The 27692-nt window shown below is 44.9% G+C and overlaps 2 pseudogenes; both read left to right on the top strand.

Annotated features, from left to right (window-relative positions):
• Nucleotides 1–27692, top strand: part of LOC147118437 (uncharacterized) — a 725353-nt pseudogene that overhangs the window by 368557 nt on the left and 329104 nt on the right.
• On the top strand, nt 6764–22243 carry LOC147118440 (uncharacterized; annotated as a pseudogene).

The raw sequence follows: 27692 nt of genomic DNA, 5'->3' as shown, positions 1-27692 counted from the left end.
GTCATTTTTATTATTTGCTCTCTAGGAACTTCCCCCCCACTAGTTAGTTTAAAACCCTCTCTACAGCCCTAGTTATAGGATCCGCCAGGACTCTAATCCCAGCACTGGCCAAGTGAAGCCCGTCCCAACAGAACAGCACCCTCCTGCCCCAGTACTGGTGCCACTGTCCCAGGAAGCAAAACCTATTTCTCCCACACCAGTCTTTGAGCCACGCATTTAACTCTCTAATTTTATTTGTCCTAGCCAAATTCGCTCGTGGCTCAGGTAATAATCCCGAGATTATTACCCTTGACGTTCTGTTTTTTAATTTGACACCTAGCTGCTCATACTCCTTTAACAGGACCGGCTTCCTGGTCCTATCTATGTCGTTTGTACCAACATGGACCACGACAACTGGATCCACCCCCTCCCACTGCAAGTTTCTTTCCAGCCCAGAGGAGATGTCCTTAACCCTGGCACCGGTAGGCAACACAGCCTTCGGGACTCTCGCTCTCGGCTGCAGAGAACTCTATCTATCCCCCTAATAATACTATCCCCTACCACTACAACATTTCTATTTACTCCCCCCTCTTGAATGGCCCCCCATTCCATGATGCTGTGCCCAGGTTGCTCATCCCCCCTGCAGTCCCTGCTCCTGTCCCCACAGGGAGTTAGAACCTCGAACCTGTTGGAGAAGACCAACGGAACCTGTGGCTCCTCCAGCTCTACCTCCTGGATCCCCATACCTGCCTCACTCGTAGTCACACCGTCCTGTCCCTGACCATGGGCTACATCTGAATTAATTAACTTCAGAGGTGTGACCACCTCCTGATACACAGATTCCAGGCACTTCTTCCCCTCCCTGATGTGTCGCAGTGTCTGAAGCTCAGACACCAGCTCATCAACACGGAGCTGGCGTTCCTGTAGCAGCAGACACTTGTCACAGACGTAATCACAGTGAGCCTCAATGGGGTGCACCAGCTCCCAGATCTCGCAACATTAACACATCACCTGCTCCATTCTATGTAATTAATTAAATGTTTTATTCTTAGTTATGGACACCCTCTGACCGATTTTAGATGCTAGTATCCCCTTTAATTAATTGGATTTAAATTAAATCAATCCCTCTAGTTACACCAGTTAAATGGTTTACCAACAGTCACTCTGCACCAGAAAGGCCTTATTAACTACAACCCACAGAGTTAAAGTTTGAAAAGAACACCTAACACCCCACTTACCCTAACTCACACATACCCAAACTCACAGCACTCTTTGATGACTCGCACTCAGTGCTAGCTCGCACTAGGAATGGTCTTTTTATACTGTTTGTTTGTTTACAGCCAAATGAGTCACCCCTGCTGATTGGTTAGAAAACTGGTTTCCACAGCCTGCTGTGCCAATTTACTCCTACTGCAGTGTAACTCTTCTTAAACCAACAGAATCCCAAATATTTAACTTTTCCCCTTTACTTAAACTGCTGAAGTAATCTTATCAAGAATGATTTAAAGAGAAATAACAATTAAAGAACGCTCACACTTACCCAAAATCACAGCACTCTTTGATGACTCGCACTCAGTGCTTGCTCGCACTAGGACTGGTCTTTTTATACTGTTTGTTTGTTTACAGCCAAATGAGTCACCCTCAAACTCACAGCACTCTTTGATGACTCGAACTGAACGGAGGGAACACATTCAGTAACGATATAATAAACCATTGCGGAGTCAATCACCTTCAGAATAAAGATGTCTCGGCTGAACTGTGAACCCGCGAGATTCCCATTCCCCAGCTGGTGCGCAAACTCAGAGACAACTGCCCAGAAAACAGGCAAAGGAGCAACAGCCAATAGTCTGAAGAAGAAGGTGGCTGTGTTTCAGCAAAGACAGCTCCCAGTGAGTAACAGGGAAAACAACGCGGAAACTGCACAGTCTGAACCCAACCAACAAATGAGAGACTTTGGGAACAGTTCACAGGATGGCCGGAACCGCAAACTGCACAAAGTGAGCCTTATATCCGGCTTCAGCAGGAGGAGCATCTGATCTACAAAGCGGCGGGGGTTTCTGTGCGAGGGTTTAACTGGTTTTCATCAGTGTGGTCTCAGGGCGCAGTAATAAACTGCAGTGTCAGTCAGCTGCAGCCCCGAGATGGTTAAACTGGTGAATTTAGTTGAGGTCTGGATTTCTGCAGAGAAACGGGTTTTATCAAATTCTGCATTATGCACAACACTATCATGATCCTTCCACAGTATAAACTCGGGCTGTGTGTCTGGGTGTTGCCGGTACCAATATAACCAATTATAGGTGCTCCATTTAGTGTCATAGGTACAGTTTAAAGTCACCGTTTCTCCTTCTGTCTTAACTCCGGAGGACAGCGGCTGAATGACAGAATCTCCGAGACTCAGATCTGAAAAACATGTTCAAACAGGAAACGATCAGACCGGCGGGCGTTTAAAATTCAAATTCAAACCATGTTTGGGAAATGAGAGAAAAGTTTAAATGTCTTTGCTACTCAATTACCTGTCAGAAATGCCCCCCACACAGCCCAGAGGCTGAGTAGCCGCATTGTCACTGTCCGCTCTGTAAAAGGAGTGTTGGATATTTGAAGACACCCGTTCTAAGCCCCGCCCTCAATAACCTGCTGTCGTGTCTCAGGATGCTCTCCCCTCACTTCCTTGTGTCCCCAGTGGTGCAGTGAGACCGGTAGTTGGTGAGCTGGCTGCCAGTGAATGGAAACACCCCGAGCTGGGCTACAGTCAGTATTATTATAGGGGAATGGTTCCGCTTTTAGACACCGGGGTGGGAATGAAACTCTTGTCTGGTTATTGTAACGCGGAAGCTGAGGGTTATTAATGGTGACAGAAAACATTCCAGCATTAAAGAGACATTCTGAAGGACAATGGACATTGGGGGAACTCTGTGCTTGGGGCCTGTCTTAAAGAGCATAATCACCACCTTGTGCCATCTGTTCATTGTGTATAAACTGCCTCTGGCCCAGCAACATACACTGATCAAATAAACCCAGTGTACAGGCCGCGATCAATGGGCCCGTGACACTGACAGGGGAGATGAGTAAAGGGCTGCACAATATTGCAGGCAGGCACGGAAGGGGCATCATAGTATATTACTGCACGGAAGGACCCGCCGTGTCCGTGCTGGCTCTTTGAAAGAGTTGTGGAATTTAGTCCCACATCGCAGCTTCTTCCCCATAACCATGCAAACTAATCTTCTTCAATTCATGTTCAATTGCCTTTTGAAAGTTCTTATCGGATCTGATTCCATCGCCCTTTCAAGTAAGGCATTCCAGATCTTAAGAACCTTTTTTGTGAAGAAATGTCTCCTCATTTCCCCTCTAGTTCTTTTGCCAATTATTTTAAATCTGTCACCTCTGGTTATGACCCACTTCTCAGAGGAAACAGTTTCTTCCGATTTGCTCCAGCAAAACCCCATATCATTGTGGACACCACTATTCGATCTCCCCTTGACCTTCTCTGTTCTGAGGTAAACAATCCGAGCTTCTCCAATCTCTCCATTTAACTGAACTCCCTCATCCTTGGTATCATCCTAGTCAACCTCCTCTGTACCCTCTCCAGGGCCTCAACATCCTTCCTAAAGTGAGGTGCCCAGAATTGTGCACAATAGAAAATTAATAAAAGGGGAGTTAAGGCACCACAGACATGATTTGTGAAGTTCATTTTTATTATAAATACGAGTTTAAATCACCAACAAATTCCGGAAGTGGACCTGACCTGTACTTGTTGAGAGTTGTGTTTTGTTTCTATTGTAAGTGGGTCCCTGTGGAGGCTAAATGATCGCTGCTGTTTATCAGTGTAAGAGCGCCATCTGGTGAGCGTTAACTGAAATTCTCAGTTTGGGTTGTTGTGCGGGTACCGCTATATCTCTGCAGCAGTGTGGAGCTCATGGCACAGAAATACACGGCGGTGTCAGAGGCAAGAACCGCGGTGATATTTAACGGAACAGTTTTGTTTTCGTTGTGCAAAATGGCAGAGAACCGGCCTGGGAAATCTAGAGACTGATCTATCGTCCCCGAGCTATATCCGTTCAGTAAATATCTCGGAGCTTTCCCGGGATACTGGATGTACCAGAACCGAGTTGAAGCAGCTTCCGAATAACTGCAGTTCAGTATTATGGTCTGTCCCTCCTGAACCGTTAATTCAGGCGGATCCTGGGTCACTAAGTATTTGCCACTCGTTCCTGTAACGAAACACAGAATGTGTCAAGAAGTCTGGGAGTGAATATAACCCATGGTACACACACTGACCATTTAAACATAGACTCACCGGGCAGCAGGACCATTATTATCAGTAAGGAACACAGGGAGCACATGGTGCCTGGTTTAGGATTAGACAGAAAATAGCAGATCGTTTTAAATATGTTGAACATTCTGTTCTTAATTCAAGAGTGAACTCAGTTCAGGAACAGTCTTCACTTATTGGGAGGCTGAGGGGCGTTTCCCAGGGACAGGATTGGCTGGTCTCTCCGAACTGACACCAGGTGTGCACCAATCAGTGTTAGTTGTGGGGCAATTACCGATGCCTCCATACAAAACTATTCCAAGCCTAGCTTTGTGAGTATCTATCTCCCTGCGTCTCTCTGTCTGCATTTCTCTCTCTCTCTCTCCCTCTCCCTCTCTCTCTCTCTCTCCTTCTTCTGTCTCGGTGTCACTCACTTTAATTCGGTGTCATTCTTTTTCCCTTTCTCTCTGTCTGCCTCTTTCTCTTTCTTTCTTTTGGTGTCACTCATTCTGTTTAACTTTGTGTCTCTCTCACTTTCTCTCTCTCTCTCACTCTCTCTCTCTCTCTCTCTCTCTTTCTCTCAGTAAGGTGTAAACTGAAATATAATCTAAAACAGTCTCTATCACCGGTATCACTGAGTTCTCTCCACAGCAAATGAGCTCCATTGCTGGTAATAGCCTCAAGACTATGAGGGGCACGGTAAGTGGACAGCCCTCGGCACCGGTGAAATAGCTTTTAAAATGTGACTTGCTGAATCGGCACCACGTCCAGGACGTTTACTTGTAGAGATTGATCCTGTTATTCATCCCGGAAATCTGAAGGTCTGTGCTAACACTGGGGGTGGAAATATCTGAATTTGACACAGACTGGTGCACACAGAGACACGTTCTTATTCGTTCCAGGATGTGGGCGTCGCTGGCAAGGCCAGCATTTATTGCCCATTCCTAATTGCCCTTGGGAATGTGGTGGCCTTGTTGAACCGCTGCAGTCCGTGTGGAGAAGGTACTCCCACAGTGCTGTTAGGGAGGGAGTTCCAGGATTTTTACCCAGTGACGATGAGGGGACGGCGATATATTTCTATGTACGGATGGTGTGTGACTTGGATGGAACTTGGAGGTGGTGGTAATCCCATGTGCCTGCTGCCCTTGTCCTTCTAAGTGGTAGAGGTCGCGGGTTTGGAAGGTGCTGCCGAAGAAGCCTTGGTGATTATGTGCACACACATACACATACACAGACATATACACACAGACTGAAACACAGAGTCACACACACAGACAAAAGCACAGACATATACACACACACAGACATATACATGCCAAAGTGAACCCAGATACACAAAATTGTTAAATGCTTGGAGGTTATTGATGTATATTCAGCTGAAAGTTGTTTCAGACGAATAACCTTGAACAAATGATCAGAGAGCGCCATCCTGTGTCCACTACGACATAGAGCATTGGAAACAAACAGGGAGACGCATATACCGACATGCACAGATAAACACACAGAAAACAGACAAAACGTTCGAGAGTAAACTTGCGTTAATGGGAATTCCGAGTGAGTGACATTGAGACAATATCGTGTCAGGTTTTCATTTCTATCTACTGGAATATATTCCATCAAAAATAAAACCCTAAAATCGATTCTTCGTTAACCATGAGCATCGGTTTCAAAACACCGGTAACGGTCAGACAGAATCCTCACCCATTCCCGGGATCGGATGATAAGATGTCGGGGACAAAGCAGAGCAGCTCACGGAGCCTGTGTGCCGGGGCCGCGGGCTGTGATGATGAACACAGACAGCGACAATGATCACCGGCAGCTTGTTGAATCCAGGCTCCTGGTTTGATTCAGGAAATGACGGGGATTCCGTGTGCTGACAGAAATACTTCAAATTCTCCCATTCAGTCCGAAAGCTACAACTGAGAGGAGGCACCGGGTGAAGTGTGGGTTCCCGGTGTGGGGAGACTGTGACCATTATGCAGTTTTAGCTTTTCGTTATTTGGGCCCTTCCTACGTTGTTATTCGGTTGGTTTATTTATTGGTGCATCTGTCTGTCGATTCCACTATTGACACAATTATCTTCAATTCATCGATCTCTAGGTCTGCCTCGTTCTCTCTCTCTCTCTCTCTCTCTCTCTCTCTATCTCTCTCCCTCTCTTTGCCTATCTCTCTCTCGGTCTCCCTCCCTCTCATCGATCTCTAGGTCTATCCAATTGTCTTTCTAATTCTCTCTCTGTCTGCCTGTCGGTCTCGCTCTCTGTCTGTCTGTCTCTGTCAGTCTATCTGACTGTCTGTCTATCTGCCTGGTTTGCTGTCTCCATGCCTGTTCTCTGCCTTTCTGTCTGTCCGTCTCGATGCCTCGCTGTCTATCTCTGTTTATCAACCTGTGTATCTATTACTGTCTAGCCATCATTCTAATGCTATCTCTTCCTGTCTTTTTGTCTCCCTGTGTATACACAGAGATAGACAGATATATTCTCAAAGAATGAGAAACGTGTGATCTGTGCTTCTCTCTGTTTCCATGGGTAACTGGGAATGCTTTCTGCAGGACTGTGTTCTGGAGACTCCATCGATCAATGGCCAACAGAAGCCCGATATCCGGAAGGAACCTCGCTGAGCATTAATTGCAACTATTCAACGTCCGAAGTAAACTATTACCTGCAGCTTTATCGTCAGAGCCAGAACAAGGCTCCAACTTTTGTAATTCAGACACATTCCTTTGGAAAGGGCGAAATTTGCGGTCGTTTCTCAGTCATTGAAGAAAAGTCCAGAAATATCGCTGCTTTCAAACTGATTGAGCTGCATCTCGCTGACAGCGCCGTGTACTACTGTGCACTGAGGCCCACAGTGAGAAGGGCCTCGGGACTCCTTGTACAGAAACCGTGTTCTGTGAGATCAGCTCAAAGGAAATACTTTAAACCCAGCCACCAGGTGGCGCTGACAGAGCGCGGATTCCCAGCGCCGGTCACCTTACATCAACCAATATTGACTGACACTTTCTCAACATAAAATAAAGTGAAATTGCTTGTTATCTCACATTTATGCTCATTAATGTTTTGACATTCATTTACAGTTTCATAATTTCAGAAGTTAGTTAAATGGGAACGAGATGTGCATCTCCAGAACCTTTGGATCATTTGTCGTTTTGCTTCATTTCCCACGGCTAGTTTCAGCCACCGGTTCATAGAATCATAGAATGGTTACAGCACAGAAGGAGGCCATTCGGCCCGTCGAGCCCGTGCCGGCTCTCTGCAAGATCAATTCATTTAGTCCCACTCCCCGCCCTTTACCCGTAGCTCTGCAATGTTGTCCTTCAGGTACTTATCCAATTCCCTTTTGAAAGCTGTGATTGAATCTGCCTCCACCACCCTTTCAGGCACTGCATTCCAGATGCTAACCACTCGGATGAAAAAAGGTTTTTCCTCATGTCGCCTTTGGTTCTTTTGCCAAACACCATAAATCTGTACCCTCTGGTTTTCGACCCTTCCACCAATTGGGAACATTTTCTCTCTGTTCACCCTCTCTAGACCCCTCATGATTTCGAACCTCTCTATAAAATCTCCTCTCAATCTTCTCTGCTCCAAGGAGAAAAATCGCAGCTTCTCCAGTCTATTCACGTAACTGAAGTCTCTCATAGAATCATAGAAATTTACAGCACAGAAGGAGGCCATTTCGGCCCACTGTGTCTGCGCCGGCCAACCAAGAACCATCCAGCCTAATCCCACTTCCAAGCACTTGGTCCGTAGCCCTGCAGGTTACAGCATCCCAAGTGCATATCCAAGTACGTTTTAAATGTGCTTAGGGATTCTGCCTCTACCACCCTTTCAGGCAGTGAGTTCCAGAGCCCCACAACCCTCTGGGTGAAGAAATTTCACCTCAAATCCCCTTTAAACCTTCCAGCAATTACTTTAAATCTGTGCCCCCTGGTTTTTGACCCCTCTGCTAAGGGAAATAGATCCTCTCTATTTACTTTATCTATGCCCCTCATAATTTAATAAACCTCAATAAGTTCTCTGCTCAGCCTCCTCTGTTCCAAGGAAAACAGACCCAGCCTATCCAGTCTTTCCTCATAGCTAAGATTCTCTACTCCCGGCAACATCCTTGTAAATCTCCTCTGTACCCTCTCTCGTGCAATCACATTTTTCCTGTAATGTGGTGAGCAGAACTGCACGCAGTACGGTAGCTGAGGCCTAACTAGTGTTTTATACAGTGGAAGCATAACCCCCCCTGCTCCTGTATTCTATGCCACGGCTAAAAAAAGCAAGCATTCCGTATGCCCTCTTAACCACCTTATCTACCTGGCCTGCTACATTCAGGGATCTGTGGACATGCACTCCAATGTCCCTTTGTTCCTCTACACTACTCAGTGTCCTACCATTTAATGTGTATTCCCTTTCCTTGTTAGCCCTCCTCAAATGCATTACCTCACACTTCTCCGAATTGAATTCCATTTGCCACTGTTCTGCCCATCTGACCAATTTACTGATATCTTCCTGCAGTCTACAGCTTCCTACATCAATATCAACCACACTGCCGATTTTAGCATCATCTGCAACCTTCTTAATCTTACCCTCTATATTCAAGTCTAGATCATTGATATCTACCACAAAAAGCAAGGGACCTAGTACTGAGCCCCGCGGATCCCCACTGGGAACAGTCTAACAGTCACAAAAACACCCATCAACCATTACCCTCTGCTTCCTGCCTCCGAGCTAGTTTTGAATCCAACTTGACACTTTGCCCTGGATCCCATGGGCTTTCAACTTCGTGACCAGTCTGCCATGTGGAGAATTTTCAAAAGCCTTGCTAAAGTTCATATACACTACATCAAATGCACTACCCTCATCTACCCTCCTTATTACCTCCTCAAAAAACTCAATCAAGTTTGTCAGACACGGCCTTCCCTTAACAAATCCGTGCTGACTATCCTTGATTAATCCGTTTCTTCCTAAATGAAGATTTATCCTGTCCTTCAGAGTTCTTCCCAAAAATTTTCCCAGCACTGAGGGTAGGCTGATTGGCCTGTAATTACTCGGTCTATCCTTTTCTCCCTTTTTAAACAAGGGTACCACATTAGCAGTCCCCCAATCCTCCGGCACCACACCTGAAGCCAGAGAGGATTGGAAAATGATGTCTGGGTCTCTGCTATTTCCTCTTTTGCTTCGCTTATCAGCCTGGTATACATTTCATCCAGGCCTGGGGGTTTATGCAATTTTAAAGCTGCTAAACCCCTTAATACATCCTCTCTCACCATGTTTATTTAATCGAATATTTCACACTCCTTCTTCCTGATAGCAATGTCTGCCTCGCCCCTCTCCTTTGTGAAAACAGACGCAAAGTATTAATTACGAACCCTACCGACGTCTCCCGCCTCCACACAGATTACCCTCATGACCTCTAATTGGCCCTACCCTTTCTTTAGTTATCCTCTTACTCTTAATATCCCTGGAATCATTCTCGTAAATATTTTCTGCAACCTCTCTGAGGCCTTAACATCATTCTGAAAGAGCGGTGCCCAGAATTGGACACAAGGCTCCGGTTAAGGGAGAAATATTGTTTTATAAAGGTTCATCATGACATCCTTGCTTTTGAACTCCATGTCTCTATTTATGAAGCCCATGGATCACGTATGCGTTTTTAACCGCTGTCTCAACCAGCCCTGCCAACTTCAACATATACCCCCAGCTCGCTTTGTCCATGTACCCCCTTTAGGATTGTACACTTTTGTTTATATTGCCTCTCCTCGTTCTTCCTACGAAAATGTATCACTTCGCACTTTTCTGCATTAAGTTTCATCTGCCACGTGTCCGCCCATTTCACCAGTCTGTCTATGTCTTACTGATGTCTATCATTATCCTCCTCACTGTTTACTATACTTCCAAGTTTTGTGTCATCAGCAAATTTTGAAATTGTGCCCTGTACACCCACTTCACTGTTGAAGACTTTGTTAAATATTGAATAATATAATAATCTGCAATTCCTATCGCGAGTCTGCTTGCCCCGAATTTGCAACGAATGTGAAAGTGATACAGCCCTCATAGAGAGGCAAAATTACATAATTTCCGAAGGGTACATTATTATTGAGTTCAGTTTCTCACAGGTGGACCTAACGTGATAACACTGACCGTGGCAGCCTCGCCCACAGCTTCTGTTTGCTGCTCTCACTCTGACCCGCCTTGCTTGCCCTGTGTTATTGGAGAGATTGCTGCCACTGTTGCCTGATTGGCATTGGTTGGATCAGCAGTGCAGTGAGGCGGGGATCTGTATTTCTGCTCCGACAGATGATTTTCCGGACTGCAGAGTTACAGACTCAGGGAGCATCATGCGGAACCATCTCGCCTGCTCCTCATCATTATATCACTTCTCAGTAAGTATTTCCTTCCCAGTAAATATCCATTCTCTCTCTGACTGCTGTAACCCAGATATTATTATTGGTGAAATGATGATGATGATGATGATTATCATTATGTTTACTGAGATGATGGTGATAGGATGATGACTATTACTGTTATTTTATTTAAGAATGGAGCCACCAATACACAGTGGAACAGCCGGTTCCTGAAATGACAGTTGAAAAGGAAAGTAATGTCACACTAACCTGTACCTTGAAAATAAGCTAACCTAACCTTTATGTGTGCTGGTACAGTCAGCACCCCGGGCAGCCTCCACAGTACCTGGTTTATATTACTGTAGGGAGAGTAAACCGGAATCCCAACTTCACTGACCAATTCTCTTCTACGTTTAATTCAACTACCAAGATTTCCAAGCTAACGATCAGCAACACCCTGATCTCCGACAAAGCCATATGTTTCTGTGCCGTGAGCCCTACACTGCTGCAGAGATGTAGCGGATCCCATACAAAACCCACACTGAGAGTTCCAGTTAGTGCTCATAAGAAAATGAGAAATAGGAGCAGGAGTCGGCCATTCGGCCCCTCGAGCCTTCTCCGCCATTCAATAAAATCATGGCTGATCATCGACCTCAACTCTACTTTCCCGCCCGATCTCCATAGCCCTTGAATGTCCACGAGTCCAAAAATCTATCTATCTCAGCCTTGAATTCGCTCAAAGATTCAGCATTCACAGCCCTCTGGGCAGAGAATTCCAAAGACTCACAACCCTCTGAGTGAAGAAATGCCTCCTCATCTCAGTCTTAAATGGCCGACCCCTTATCCTGAGACTATGCTCCCTAGTTCTAGACACTTCAGCCAGGGGAAACAACCTCTCAGCATCTGCCCTGTTAATCCCCTTCAGAATCTTGTATGATTCAATGAGATCACCTCTCATTCTTCTGAACTCCAGAGAGTATAGGCCCATTCTATACGATATCTCATCATAGGACAGTCCTCTCATCACAGGAATCAATCTAGTGAACCTTCATTGCACCGCCTCCAAGGCAAGTATATCTTTCCTTAGATAAGGAGACCAAAACTGTGCACAGTACTCCAGGTGTGGTCTCACCGAGGAAGGCCCTGTACAATTGTCGCAAGATTTCCTTACTCTTATACTCCAAACCCTTTGCAATAAAGGCGAACATGCCATTTGCCCTCCTCATTGCTTGCTGTACCTGCATGCTAGCTTTCTGTGTTTCTTGCACGAGGACACCCAAATCTCTCTGAACACCAACATTTGATAACTTCTCACCATTTAAAAAATATCCTTTTTTTCTATTCTTCCTACCAAAGTGAATAGCCTCACATTTCCCCACAGTATACTCCATCTACATCCTTACTGCCCACTCACTTAGTCTAGCTATATCCCTTTGCAGACTCTTTGTGTTCTCCTCACAGCTTACTGTCCCACCTAGCTTTGTATCATCAGCAAACTTGGATACATTACACTCGGTGCCTTCACATATTTCATTAATATAGTTTGTAAATAGCTGAGGCCCCAGCACAGATCCCTGCGGCACCCCATAGTTACAGCTTGCCAACCTGAAAAACGATCCATTTACCCTACACTCCGTTTTCTGTCCATTAACCAATCCTGTATCCATGCTACCCCTTGAGCCCTAATCTTGTGTAATAACCTTGTGTAATGTGGCACCTTATCGAATGCCTTTTGGAAATCCAAATATACTACATCCACTGGTACCCCTTTGTCACCAGAGGGCGCTCTCACAACGATAAACAGAAGCGATAATTCAACCTCCACAGAGAGTCACAGGGTCCTTCTTTAAATGACAAAAACTATCACACTTAACAACAAAATGTGAGGTCCATTTGCGGGATTATATTGGTTGTTGATTACAACTTGTTTTGGGGAACAGATAGGGTAGATAGGGAGAAACTATTTCCGCTGATTGGGGATTCAAGGACAAGAGTGCCGCGTCTAAAAATTAGAGCTAACCATTCAGGAGTGAAGTTAGGAAACACTTCTACACACAGAAGGAAGAAGGTAGAAGTTTGGAACTCTCTTCTGCAAACGGCAATTGATGCGAGACAAATTGTTAATTTTAAATCTGAGATCGAGAGATTTTTGTTAGCCAAAGATATTCAGGGATATGGGGCAAAGCTTTGTATATGGAGTTAGGTCAGAGATCAGCCATGATCTCATTGAACGTCGGAACAGGTTCGAGGTGTTGTATGGCCTATTCCCGTTCCTATGTTATATTCCTATGTATTAATAATAAAAATACATTTCGCTAAAGTATCTGCGGTGTCTTAACTCACCTTTTGAGTTTCGAGGCCCTTTCCGTGTCTGCCGACCCTTCTCATCCCCTGTCCCCACTATTTACCCATGATCCTATGCACCTCCTTCTTCCAGTCTTTAGTTTAACGATGTAAAGCATTTGAAGCTGCTCCGCATATTAATTCAGAACCGCTCCAACCCAGCTTCGCATAAGCAGGAACTGCAGACCGATCAATGAATAAACAGAGGATCTCTTATCCTGTCCACCGACAACTGAACATTTCTCAGAATATCCACCAGAGGGCGTCACGTCACACTATTACTTTTTTGACTCAGACCCCGGGCAGCAAGTCAATGCTGTTTCTCCAACAGTTGTGTAATTTCTGAATCAAAAGATAAGTAATATTTGAAATTCATTTGCAACAATGGGTTAGGTCGCTACCTCGGACAATAATCGTCGGAAAAAGACATCGCTCATTTCGAAGCATTGGCTTCTGATACTAACCAGTGGGCAGGACCAATGAGTGGAAGGGTGTGGGAGATGGGGAAAGAAATATTAAAATGTGAATGAAAGACACATCCTGAGCTCCGATTTCTGAAGCCATTAACTGTAACGATGCTGGAGATCGATGTTAAAGGGGCGAGGCACAAACCGAAGCTGCCTGCATTGGGTTTATTTCTCTGCACCACATCCTTTTCTATTATGTGTGAAAGTTGTAAGGAGTTTTTCACGCCCTACTGGTGTTGAGCTCTTGTTAACCAAGTCCCGCCCTGCACCTCTCACTTTGAAGCCGCTCCTCGCGCTCTGCTCCTGGGCACTTTAAACAGGTGAGCGGGAAATTGTTGAAAGGCGCGGATGCGCCGCTCCCTCCATTCTATCTCATTGCAAATCCAAAATCTGAAGATTATGGATCTTTAAAGAATTAAATAATTAATGAACTGGCACAAAGATGCTTAGAACTCACCAGATAGAATTTAAACAAATTTTAAATGCAAACCACTGAAGGGGTTGTTCTCGAAACACTGTTTAAATTACAGCAGGAGTTTATTCTTTAAGTCTGTTCAATGGTTTGTTCAGTAACAGCAAATATCACTGGTCTGCAAATCATTCAGCTAAAATACCGAGTCATTTTTAGTTCATTGACCCGTGAGGGAGTGCTCACTGGAGTCAATGTTGCCAGTGCCCTGATGGTAAGGCGAACGGAATTCTAGAGAACAAATTGATCCGGAATAAACCAAATCCACTAACAATCATGAGCTTCCGGGTTACAATGACCAGACACGGGTTTCATTCCCACCCCGGTCTGTAAAAGCGGAACCATTCCCCTATAAGGACACTGACTGTGGCCCAGCTCGGGATGTTTCCATTCACTGGCAGCCAGCTCACCACCTACCGGTCTCACAGCGCCACTGGGGACACCAGGAAGTGAGGTAAGAGCATCCTGAGACACGACAGCAGATTATTGAGGGCGGGGATTAGATCGGGTGTCTTCAAATATCCAACCCCCCTTTTACAGAGCGGACAGCGACAATGTGGCTACTCACATCTGGCTGTGTGGGGGGACATTTCTGACAGGTAATTGTTGAACAAGCACATTTAATCTTTTCTCTCATTTCTAAAGATGATTTGAATCTGAATTTTAAACACCCGCCGGTGTGATCTTTACCTGTTTGAACATGTTTTTCAGATCTGAGTCTTGGAGATTCTGTCACTCAGCCGCCGTCCTCAGGAGTTAAGACAGAAGGAGAAGCGGTGACTTTAAACTCTACCTATGATACTACACGGAGCTTCTATTATTTATACTGGTACCGGCAACACCCGAGTTTATTCTGAGGAAATACTGGAGCGGTGCTGAAGAAAAAGCAGATTTTGCTGAAACCCGTTTCTCTGCAGAACTCCTGACCTCGACTAAATTCACCAGTTTAACCATCTCACGCCTGCAGCTGACTGACGCTGCCGTGTATTACTGCGGCCTGGGACGCACAATGATGGAAAGCAGTCTCAGCCCTGTACAAAAACTGCCCTTGGACTGTAGGACGGAGCTCCTGTCTGTTGGGGTGTGTAGAATCGCGAGCAGATGCAGCCACAATGAGCAGCGCGCTGTCAGGCTCTCAGACACACACCGAGAGGAAACCAAATTAACCTCGGATCAAACTGTCACCCAACTGTTTCCAGGAGCGGCCGAGAAAACAAACTGCAGAATCCAATCGGCCCGAAAGATCGATCACTGAATGAACCGACCGGTTAAACTGTCCTTTTTACTTTTGATCAGCTGTTTTCCCTTAAAGTCATGGATCGATATTCAGATCAGCTCCGAGATGGAGGTTGCTGACATTCAAACGTCAGCCAAATATCGCCGACATCACCGACACCCCATCATTCAAACTTGGCCGACTGTACCTCACTCTAACAAGGCCGACTGTACGTCACTCAAACAAGTCCGACAGTACGTCACTCAAATCTGGCCCATTCCACGTCACTCAAACATAGAGCGAGAGAGGCTGACGCTGACTGAAAGTCAGTGACACACAGAATGCAGACTGACATCACACAGTTTGCAGACTGACGCTACACAGACTGACGACACACAGACTGACGTCACACACATAGAATGCAGACTGACGTCATATAGACTGCAGACTAACGTCAAACAGACAGCAGACTGACGGCACGCAGACTGCAGATTCGCGTTACACAGACTGAAACCATACAGACTGCACGGTGTCACCAGAGTACAGGGGGAAGGGGGAATCTGGATGTTTTGCAGGAAATGGGGGTGATGGGGAGAACCGAGCATTAGGAAAAGCAGAACAGATAGGGATAAATAGATGTATAAAACAGACAAGGAACAGAAAAACAAACGGTAGATTAAAATTAAGAAATATAGCAACGGAAGTGATTAAATGAAATAAAGATCTCAGCAACGTACCTGTGCAACTGAGTGAGGCCCCCACGGTGTATCAACCCTATCCCTGTCTGCTCTCGATGCTTAAATGTCTCAGCAATGTACCTGTGCAGGTGAGTGAGAACCGACACGGTAGAGCAGCTCGAGGCCTTTCTGGTCTCTAAGGTTAAAGATCTGAGCAATGTATCTGTGCAGGCGAGTGAGGCTTCCCTCGATGAATCAGCTCAGTGCCTGTCTGTACTCAATGTTTAAAGAAATGACCAATGCCTCAATTATTACTCTACCAGACCCTGTTTCTGTTCATATTAGACTAGGCCCTGTCTCATTTGTCACTGCAATAGAAAATGCCTCTGTTTATATAACATTAGGCCCTATATTATTTTTTACTGCACTAGACCAAGCCCCAGTTTATATTACACTAGACCATGTTTCTGTTACAAAGTGCTGGACTATGTCTGTTCTGGACCAATGGACTTTTTACATGCAGTGAACATTTTATGTGTGCAGATAGCACCCTCTGGTGGTGGTTATTGTGTTCACAGTTTGTATGCTGGAAAGGTCATCTGATCTTTCTTCCTGTGTGAGGTCATTTGACCTTTGTTCCTTTCTTTCTTCCTGTGTAACACAGGAAGTAGAATTCCAGGAAGAACCTGGCAGTAATGGAGGATTCCATAAGGGTTTTACAATTCAATGTAATCTGCTTTCATATGTTAGGCCAAGCGCAATATCTGTGAGTATCTTTGTTCATTAGCATAATAGCAAAGTTGTCAGAGTAATATTTTGATAATACTATGTTTATAAAAGGTTAATATTTGATAGATCACAGCCCACCGAAATAAATGGCTCATTCTCAGACTGGCAATCAGTAACTAGTGGTGCTCCGCAGGGGTCAGTGCTGGGTCCCCAACTCTTTACAATCTATATTAACGATTTGGAGGAGGGGACCGAGTGTAACATATCAAAGTTTGCAGATGATACTAAGAAGGGAGGGAAAGTACTGAGTGAGGAGGACATAAAAAACCTGCAAGGGGACATAGACAGGCTAAGTAAGTGGGTAGAGATTTGGCAGATGGAATACAATGCTGGAAAGTGTGAGGTTATGCACTTTGGCAGGAAAAATCGTAGAGCAAGTTATTATCTTAATGGCAAGAAACTGGAAAGTACTGAAGTAAAAAGGGATCTGGGGGTCCTGGTGCACGAAACTCAAAAGGTTAGTATGCAGGTGCAGCAAGTGATTAAGAAGGCCAATGGAATGTTGGCTTTCATTGCTAGCGGGATAGAATATAAAAATAGGGAGGTATTGCTTCATTTGTACAATGTATTGGTGAGACCGCACCTGGAATACTACGTACAGTTTTGGTGTCCATACTTAAGAAAGGACATACTTGCTCTCGAGTCAGTACAAAGAAGGTTCACTCGGTTAATCCCGGGGATGAGGGGATGGACATATGAGGAGAGGTTGAGTAGATTGGGACTCTACTCATTGGAGTTCAGAAGAATGAGAGGCGATCTTATTGAAACATATAAGATTGTGAAGGGGTTGGATCAGGTGGATGCGGGGAAGATGTTCCCGATGATGGGTGAAACTAGAACTAGGGGGCATAGCCTTAGAATAAGGGGCTGCTCTTTCAAAACTGAGCTGAGGAGGAACTACTTCACTCAGAGGGTGGTAAGTCCATGGAATATGCTGCCCCAAAACGCTGTAGAAGCTATATCATTACATAAATTTAAAACAGAAATAGACAGTTTCCTAGAAGTAAAGGGAATTAAAGGTTACGGGGAGCGGGCAGGAATTTGGACATGAGTCTGGGTTCGGATCGATCATGGCCCTATGGGTAGTGGAGCGGACCCAGGGGCCGTGTAGCCTGATCCTGCTCCTATTTCGTGTGTCTAATTCTGTTAGATTCAGGAGATGGTTCTGTGATAGTAGATTGGCGGTTCGGATCAGATCAGCCATGATCTTATTGAATGGCGGAGCAGGCTCGAGGGGCCGATTGGCCTACTCCTGCTCCTATTTCTTATGTTCTTATGTTCTTATCTCTCTTTCTCTTTGTCTTCCTGTGTATACACAGAGAGATAGACAGATATATTCTTAAAGAAGGAGAAATATATGATCTGTTATTCATTCTGTTTCTTTGGTAACCAGGAATGTTTTCTGCAGCACTGAGTTCTGGAGACTTTGTCGGGCAGTGGCCAACAGAAGCCCAATATCTGGAAGGAACCTCCATGAGCATTAATTGCAACTATTCAAACTCTGAACTCACCTATTGCATGGAGATTTCTCGTCAGAACCAGAGCAAGGCTCCCACTCTCATAATTCGAAGACTTTCATTTGGAAAGGACGACGTTAACGGCCGTTTCTCTGTCATTCTGAACAAGTAGAAACCTTTCGCTGCTATCAACCTGACTGAGCGGTAGCTCGCTGACATCGCCGTGTACTACTGTGCACTGATGCCCACAGTAAGAAGGGCCTCGGGGCAACTCGTACTATAACCGTGTTCTGTGAGATCAGCTCAAATAATCTACTTTAAACCCGCCCACCAGGTGGCGCTAACAGAACGCGGATTCCCACCGCCGGTCTCCTTACATCAACCAATACTGACTGACACTTTTTCAGCATAAATTAAGGTGAAATTTCGTTTAATCTCATATTTCTGCTCACTAACGATAGACAGACCCTTACAGTTTAATTGTTTCACCAGTTAGTTAAGTATTAATGAGCTGTGCGCTTCCAGAACATTGGGATCGGTTGCTCTTTTGTTCTATTCCCCACCGCTAGCTTCAGCTCCTGGTTTTAACCCACTTCACTGGTGAAGAATTCGGTAACTGTTGATTAATATAGTAATTCGGCAATCCCTGTGGTGAGCCTGCTTGCCCCGAATTTTAATGAATGTGAAAGTAGCGCAGCCCTTATAGAGATGCAGAGTTCTATACTTTCCGAAGGGGACATAAGAACATAAGAACATAGAAAATAGGGGCAGGAGTGGGCCATTTAGCCCTTGGAGCCTGCTCCGCCATTCAATAAGTTCATGGCTGATCTTCTACCTCATCTCCACTTTCCTGCACTATCCCCAAGTCCCATGATCCCCTTAATATTCAAAAATCTATCGCTCTCTGTCTTGAATATACCCAATGACTGAGCCTCCACAGGCCTCTGGGGGAGGGAATTCCAAAGATTCACCACCCTCTGAGTGAAGAAATTTCTCCTCATCTCAGTCCTAAATTGTCAACCCCTTTTTCTGAGACTGTGACCCCTGGTTCTAGAATCCTCAGCCAGGGAAAACATCCTCCCTGCATCTACCTTGTCAAGTACTGTAAGAATTTTGTATGTCTAAATGCAACCACCTCTCATTCCTCTAAATAATAGAGAATATAATCCTAGTCTACTCAATCTCACCTCAAACGACAATCTCCCCATCCCAAGAACCAGTCTGGTGAACCTTCGTTGCACCCCTTCTATGGCAAGTATATCCTTCCTTAGGTATGGAGCCAAAACTGTACACAATACTCCAGGTGTGGTCTCACCAGGGCCCTATATAATTGGAGTAAGACGTCTTTACTCTTATACTCAAATCCTCTTGTAATAAAGGTCAACATATAATTTGTTTTCCTAATTTCCTGCATGTTAACTTTCAGTGATTCGTGTACATGGACACCCAGGTTCCTTTGCACACCAACATTTCCCAATCTCTCACCATTTAAAAAATTCTCTTTTTTTCCATTTTCCTACATAAGTGAATAACTTCACATTTCTTCACGTTATATTCCATTTGCCATGTTCTTGCCCACTCACTTAGCCTGTCTATATCCCCTTGAAGCCTGCTTGCATCCTCCTCAAAACTTACATTCCCACCCAGCTTTGTATCATCAGCAAACTTGGAAATACTTAATTTGGTCTCCTCATCCAAATCATTGATGTAGATTGTGAATAGTTGAGTCCCAAGCACAGATCCTTGTGGTACCCCATTAGCTACAGCTTGCCAAAACGAAAATGACCCGTTTATTTCTAGTCTATGCCTTCTGTCCGTTAGCAATCCTCAATCCATGATAGTATATTACCACCTATCCCATGAGCCCGAATGTATTATTGAATTCAGTTCCACACATGAGGATTGCAAATGTGACAACACTTTCCGCGGCAGCCCTGCCCACAGCTTCCATTTACTTCTCTCGCCCTAACTCGCTTTACATGCCCTGTGCTATTGGAGAGACTGCTGTCGCTGTTCCCTGTTTGACATTGGTTAGATCAGCAGTGCAGTGGGGCGGCGATCTGTATTTCGGCTCCGATAGAGGATTTCATGAAATGAAGATGTACAGGCTCAGTGGGCATCATATGTAACCGACTCTCACCGCTCCTCATCATTATATCACTATTCAGCAAATATTTCCATTCCAGTAATAATCCATTCACCCCCTGACTGCTGTAACCCAGACGGTATTATTGGTAAAATGATGTTGATGACTATTACGAATATTTTATGTTAGAATTGAGCCACCAAGGCACAGTTGAACTGCTGGTTCCTGAAATGTTGTTTGAAGAGGAAAGTAATGTCACACTAAACTGCACCTTGAAAAAAGGACCATTACCCTTAAGTGTTCTGGCACATTCAGAACATCAGATAGTCTCCACAGTGCATGTTTTATCTCTATGGAGGGATATTCTTGAACGTGTTGTCGTCTTCCAAATCCGTGTCCATCTTTCCCGCAACTCCATGTTTGAATCCCTCCAGTCAGACATCATTTGTGACTGCGACGAAGATAAACTATCCCCCCTTGTCCTTCTTAACTTGTCTGCAGCCTTTGACATGGTTGACCACTCCATCCTCCTCCAACGCCTTTCCACCGTCATCCAGTTGGGTGGGACTGCAGTCGCCTGGTTCCATGCTTTTCTATCTAATCGTAGCCAGCGAATCACCTGCAATGGCTTCTCTTCCCACTCCCGCATCGCTAACTCTGCTGTCCCTCAAGGATCTACCCTTGACCCCCTCCTATTTTTCATCTACATGTTGTCCCTTGGCGACATCATCTGAAAATACAGCGTCAGTTTCCACATGTACGCGGCTGACACCCAGCTCTATCTCACTACCACTTCTCCCGACCCCTCCACGGTCTCTAAATTGTCAGACTGTTTGTCCGACATCCAGTACTGGATGAGCAGAAATTTTCTCCGGTTAAATATTGGGAGCACTAAAATCATTGATTTCGGTTCCTGCCACAAACTCCGTTCTCTGGTCACTGACTCCTTCCCTCTCCCTAGCATCTGCCTGAGGCCGAACCACACTGATCGCAACCTTGATGTCATATCTGGATCTGAAGTGAGCTTTCGACAACACATCCGTGGCATAAGTAAGGCCACCTATTTCCAGCTCCGTAACTTCACCCGAGGGCGCTCTCACGCCTCTAATCAGAAGAAATAATCCAGTTTCCGCAGTGAGTCACAAGGAACTCCTTAAAAGTGCAGCAAAACACAAGACTGAACAAGACCAGGTGAGGTCCTCTGACGGAATTATATAGGTTGGTGATTTCAACTTGCATTAATAATTAAAGAAAATAATATTGGGTGTTGTTTTAAACGAGTTTCAATCAACTGGCTTTCCTGATACGAGTAAAAAAGAAAACGAATCAGCACGGCTTAAAGTGAAGTGGGCCATGTATGGTTATCGACATCTCTGATCAATATCGCTGCAATACATCTCCCCATAAATGGGCGCTGGAAACTGCACCATAAATTGACTTACTGTATCTCGACAGTGTAAAAGTTCCCATCATAGCAGCGAGAGGCCGCTATTGTCACATGCTGCTCCCTCGGGACTCGGTTCACCTCAGATCAGTAAAGCGACGGGAGTTTCTGTACGAGGGTTCAACGGGATTCCATCACCGTGAGACTCAGGGCACAGCAATAAACTGCAGTGTCGGTCAACTGAAGCACCGAGGTGGTTAAACGGGTGATTTTACTTGAGATCTGGAGCTTTGCAGAGAAGCGGGTATGAGCAATTTCTGCTTTATCTTCATAACCGCTCGGGCATTTCATCAGTATAAACTCGGGCTGTGTGTCTGGGTGTTGCCGATACCAGTATAAATAATAGCCGCTCCGTGTCGTGTCATAGGTACAGCTTAAAGTCACCGCCTCTTCTTCTGTCTTAACTCCTGAGGACAGCGGCTGAGTGACAGACTCTCTATGACTCAGGTCTGAAAAACATGTTCAAACAGGAAAAGGTCAGACCGGCGAGTGTTTAAAATTCAGTCCCAAATCAAGTCTGGAAATCAGAGAAAATATTAAAAGTGTTTACTCCACAATTACCTGTCAGAAAAGTCACCAACGCGACCCAGATGCTGAGTAGCCGCATTGTCGCTGTCCGTTCTGTAAAAGGGGGGTTGGATATTTGAAGACACCCGTTCTAATCCGCGCCCTCAATAATCTGCTGTCTTGTCTCAGGATGCTCTCACCTCACTTCCTTGTGTCCCCAGTGGTGCTGTGAGACCGGTATGAGGTGAGCTGGCTGCCAGTGAATGGAAGCACCCCGAGCTGGGCCACAGTCAGTGTCCTTCTAGGGGAATGGTTCCGCTTTTAGAGACCGGGGTGGGAATGAAACCCTTGTCTGGTTATTGTAACGCGGAAGCTGAGGGTTATTAATGGTGACAGAAAACATTCCAGCATTAAAGAGACATTCTGAAGGACAATGTGCATCTGTGCTTGGGCCTTGTTTAAAGGAGCACAATAACTACCTTATGAAACATGTTCATTGTGTATAAACTGTCTCTGACCCAGCAACATACTCTGATCAAATAAAGCCTATGTACAGGCCGCGATCAAAGGGTCCGGGACACTGACAGGGGAGATGTGTAAAGGGCTGCAGAATATTGCAGGCAGGCACGGAAAGAGCATCAAAGGACGAAAGGAGAGTTCAGGCACCACAGATGGATTTGCAATGTTCAGTTTTCTTATAAATGCGCGTTTCAATCACCAACCAATATAACTCCTGAGCTGGACCTCACCTGCTCTTGTTGAATGCTGTATTTTGTTGTAAGTTGAAGAATCTCCCCGTCACTCTCACTGTGGAGGCTGAATTATTGCTTCTGTTTATCGGTATGAGAGTGGAAGACCGGATCATATTGACAGCATTTTAGACATGGCGCTGGTTGAGCTGCTCCTGCAATAGGTAGATAGTGAAATGTGTTCCCTCTGCTGGTGTGAATGCTCCGGTTGTCCATTGTAATAGGTAGATTGTGAAATGTGTTCCGTATGGAGGTTTGAAATTAGCTAATTAAGAAGGGAATCAACTGATGATTTAAATCATTTTTACAGGTAAAATCCAAGGGAGTTCGGTAATGCAGCCTCAACATGAGGTGAAAGTATATGAAAGCGGTAATCCTGCGTTGAACTGCACTTACAACATCAGTCCGGATGATCCGGATCGTTACCGGTACCGGCTGTACCAGGACCAGGCACCGTAATTCATCTTGTACCGTGATGACACCAGGGGAAGTGATGCCGATATTGCGAAAAAAAAATTCGACGCTAGCCATTTCCGTCAATATCAAGTTTTTCCTTTGCCAATTTCTGCAGCAGAGGCTGAAGACAGCACCGTCTATTTCTGCAGACTGAGGACAACGGTGCTTCAAAACTGCTCGACTTCCGTACAAAAACCTCGCCAAACCATAGACCATACAAAGAGCTAAGCAAAGACATCTGCCATCGAGCGACTCATGAAACATTTATCTGTCAATGAGAGGATGATGAGAAAAACATCTTTGATGTTTTACCAGAATGGTGTCAGGGATGAGGGACTTCAGTTATGTGGAGCGACTGGAGAAGCTGGGATTGTTCTCCTTAGAGCAGAGAATGTTTAGAGGAGTTTTAATAAAGTTGTTTAAAATTGTAAAGAGTTTTGATTTAGCAGTTGTGGAGAAACTATTTCCAATTGCAGGACGGTCGATAACTGGGGATGGACAATAAATGCTGGCCTTGCCATCGACGCCCATATTTCGAGAATGGATACAAAAAACTAAGAGTAACAGCTGCTACAGTGGGACAATCACCAGGTGAAAACTTTCTTGGTTGCTGTCATTCATTCTTTCTTTCTCTATTTCATTCTTTCTTACCTCTCTCCCACTTTCTCTCCTTCACTCCTTTTCGTTACTTCAGTTTCTTCTTTAGCAATATTAAAAACGTTAAATAGTTATATTTCATTTCCTGAATAATATTTTTGAACATGATGGGTGAGGTGTGGACGGAGGGGTGAATTGTCAAACAGAAATCCCGTCCGGAGCAGTGTTAGCAACATAGCGACAAGAGTAGGCCATTCAGCCCCTCGAGCCTGCTCCGCCATTCAATGAGATCATGGCTGATCTGCGACCGAACTCAATATACCCGCCTTTGCCCCATATTCCTAATAAATTCAGTTCATAAAAATTTAGCAATCTCAGTTTTAAAATTAACAAATGACCTTCCTTCAATTGCCATTTGTGGAAGAGAGTTCCAAACTTCGAACAAACTGTGTGTAGAAGTATTTCCTAACGTCACTCCTGAAAGGCCTGGCTCTAATTTTTTGGCTATGTCCCCTAATCCTAGACTCCCCAATCAGCGGAAATAGTTTATCTCTATCTAACCTATCTGTTCCCCTTAATATCTTGAAAACTTCGATCAAATCACCCCTTAACCTTACAAATTTCAGGGCATACAACCCTAGTTTCTGGCATCTCTCATCGTAAATTAAACCTTAGATTCCAGGTATCATGCTGGTAAATCCTATCCTATATGTCGCTAGACATCCAGGGGGCTCTAGATTTGTGAGTCCCACCTTTTTTCTTTAAGGGCTCATATTTGGTCTGAACCCTCCGGATAGAAACATAGAAACATAGAAGATAGGAGCAGGAGTAGGCCATTCGGCCCCTCGAGCCCACTCCGCCATTCAATGAGATCATGGCTGATCACCCAAATTCAGTACCCTGTCCCTGCCCTCTCCCCATATCCCTTGATCCCTTTAGCCTTAAGAAATATATCCAACTCCTTCTTGAATATATTTAATGAACTGGCCTCCACCGCCCTCTGTGGCAGAGAATTCCACAGGTTCACCACTCTCTGGGTGAAGAAATTCTTCCTCATCTCAGTCCAAAATGGCCTACCCCTTATCCTTAGACTATGGCCCCTGGTTCTGGACTCCCCGGTCATCGGGAACATCCTTCCTGCATCTAGTCTGTCTAGTCCTGACAGAATTTTATAGGTTTCGATGAGATCCCCTCTCAATCTTCTAAACTCCGGTGAGTATAAGCCCAATCGACGTCATACGTCATTCCTGCCATCCCAGGTATCAGCCTGGTGAATCTTCGCTGCACTCCTTCCATGGCAAGAACATCCTTCCTCAGATAAGGTGACCAAAACTGCACACAATACTCAAGGTGCGGTCTCACCAAGGCCCAGTACAACTGCAGCAAGACATCCTTGTTCCTGATCTCCTCCTTGAATGCCTCCCACTGCTCTGACACTGATTTACCTTAAAGTAGCTGTTTCCAGTCCACTATGGTTGAATCCCCTCTGAGCTTAGCAACATTTGCTTTTCCCCAGTTTAGAATTTTTATTCCTGGTCTACCTTGTCCTTTTCCATATCTACCTTAAATCTAACAGAATTATGGTCACTAGCACGAAGATGCTACCCCACTGATACGCCTTCTACCTGCCCAGCTTCATTTCTAAAATTAAGTCCAGAACCGCCCCCTCCCTTGTTGTGCTTGCTACATGTTGGCTAAAAAAGTTCTCCTGGATGAATTTTAGGAATTCCGCACCCTCTATACCCTTCACACTAATTGTGTCCCAGTTAATATTGGGATAGTTGAAATTCCCTACATTTACTGCCCTATCATTTTTGCACTTCTCAGTAAAGTGTCTACACATTTGCTCTTCTATCTCCCTCTCACTGTTTGCGGGTCTATAGTACACTCCCAGTAGTGTGATCGCCCCTTTTTTGTTTTTCAATTCGACCCATATGGCCTCGTTTGATGATCCCCCCAACATAGCATCCATCCTCACAGCTCTAATAGTTTCTTTAATCAATACCGTGACCACCCCTCCCTTTTTACCTCACTCTCTATGGAAAACCCAAAGATGTTTTATAAATATATTAAGAATAAGAAGATAACTAAAGAAAGAGTAAGTTGTATTGGAGATCATGAGGGTAATCTGTGTGTGGAGGCGGGAGACGTCGGTCGGGTTCTTAATGAATACTTTGCGTCTGTTTTCACAAAGGAGAGGGGTGAAACAGACATTGCTATCAGGGAGGAGGAGTGTGAAATATTAGATGAAATAAACATAGCGAGTGAGGAAGTATGAAGAGGTTTTGCAGCTTTGAAGGTGGATAAATCCCCGGCCCAGATGAAATGTATCCCAGGCTGTTAAGTGAAGAAAAAGAGGAAATAGCAGAGGCACTGACCATCATTTTCCAATCCTTTCTGGCTTCAGGTGTGGTGCCGGAGGATTGGAATACTGCTAATGTGGTACCCTTGTTTAAAAAGGGAGAAAAGGATAGACCGAATAATTACATGCCAGTCAGCCTAACTTTGGTGGTGGGAAAACTATTGGAAAGAATTCTGAAGGACAGGATAAATTTTCATTTAGAAAGACACGGATAGGGTTAGTCAGCACGGATTTGTTAAGGGAAGGTCGTTTCTGACAAATTTGATTGAATTTTTGAGGAGGCAATAAGGAGGATAGATGAGGGTAATGCATTTGATGTAGTGTATATGGAGATTAGCAAGGCTTTTGATAAGGTTCCACATGGCAGACTGGTCACCAAGTTATAAGTCCTTGGGATCCAGGGCAAAGTGTCAAGTTGGATTCAAAACTGGCTCGGAGGCAGAAAGCAGGGGGCAATGGTTGATGGGTGTTTTTGGGACTGGAAGGCTGTTTCCAGTTGTGTGCCGCAGGGCTCAGTAGTAGGTCCCTTGCTTTTTGTGGTATATATAAATGATCTAGACTTGAATATAGGGGGTCTGATTAAGAGGAGTGCAGATTATACTAAAATCGGCTGTGTGGTTGATACTGAAAAGGAAGCTGTAGACTGCAGGAAGATAGCAATAAATTGGTCAGGTGGGCAGAACAGTGGCAAATGGAATTCGATCCGGAGAAGTGTGAGTTAATGCATTTGGGGAGTGCTAAAAAGGAAAAGGAATACACATTAAATGGCAGGACACTGAGTAGTATAAAGGAAAAAAGGGGCCTTGGAGTGCATGTCCACAGATCCCTGAAGGTATCAGGCCAGGTAGATAAGGTGGTTAAGAAGGCATATGGAATGCTTGCCTTTATTAGCTGTGGCTTAGAATACAGGAGCAGGGGGGTTATGCTTCAACTGTATAAAACATTAGTTAGGCCTCAGCTAGAGTACTGCGTGCAGTTCTGGTCACCACACTACAGGAAAGATGTGGTTGCACTAGAGAGTGTACAGAGGAGATTTAAAAGGATGTTGCCGGGAGTAGAGAATCTTCGCTATGAAGAAAGACTGGATAGGCTGGGTTTGTATTCCTTGGAACAGAGGAGGCTGAGAGGAGACCTTATTGAGGTGCAGAAAATTATGAGGGACCTAGATAAAATGGATAGAAATGACCTATTTCCCTTAGCAGAGGGGTCAAAAACCAGGGGGCATAGATTTAAAGTAATGGGTGGAAGGTTTAGAGAGGATTTGAGGGGAAATTTCTTCACCCAGAGGCTTGTGGGGGTCTGGAACTCACTGCTTGACAGGGTTGTAGAGGTAGAAACCCTAACCACATTTAAAAAGTACTTGGATGTGCACTTGCGATGCTGTAACCTGCAGGGCTACGGACCAAGAGCTGTGAAGCGGGTTTAGGCTGGATAGCTCTTTGTTGGCCGGCACGGACATGATGGGCCGAAATGGCCTCCTTCTGTGCTGTAACTTTCTATGATTTCTATGAAATCTA

The sequence above is a fragment of the Somniosus microcephalus genome, chromosome 4 (assembly GCF_052327205.1).
Source record: "Somniosus microcephalus isolate GS21.2 chromosome 4, FLI_Smic_1.0, whole genome shotgun sequence".
NCBI classification, from domain to species: domain Eukaryota; kingdom Metazoa; phylum Chordata; class Chondrichthyes; order Squaliformes; family Somniosidae; genus Somniosus; species Somniosus microcephalus.
This window is presented reverse-complemented; position numbering and strand designations above follow the sequence as displayed.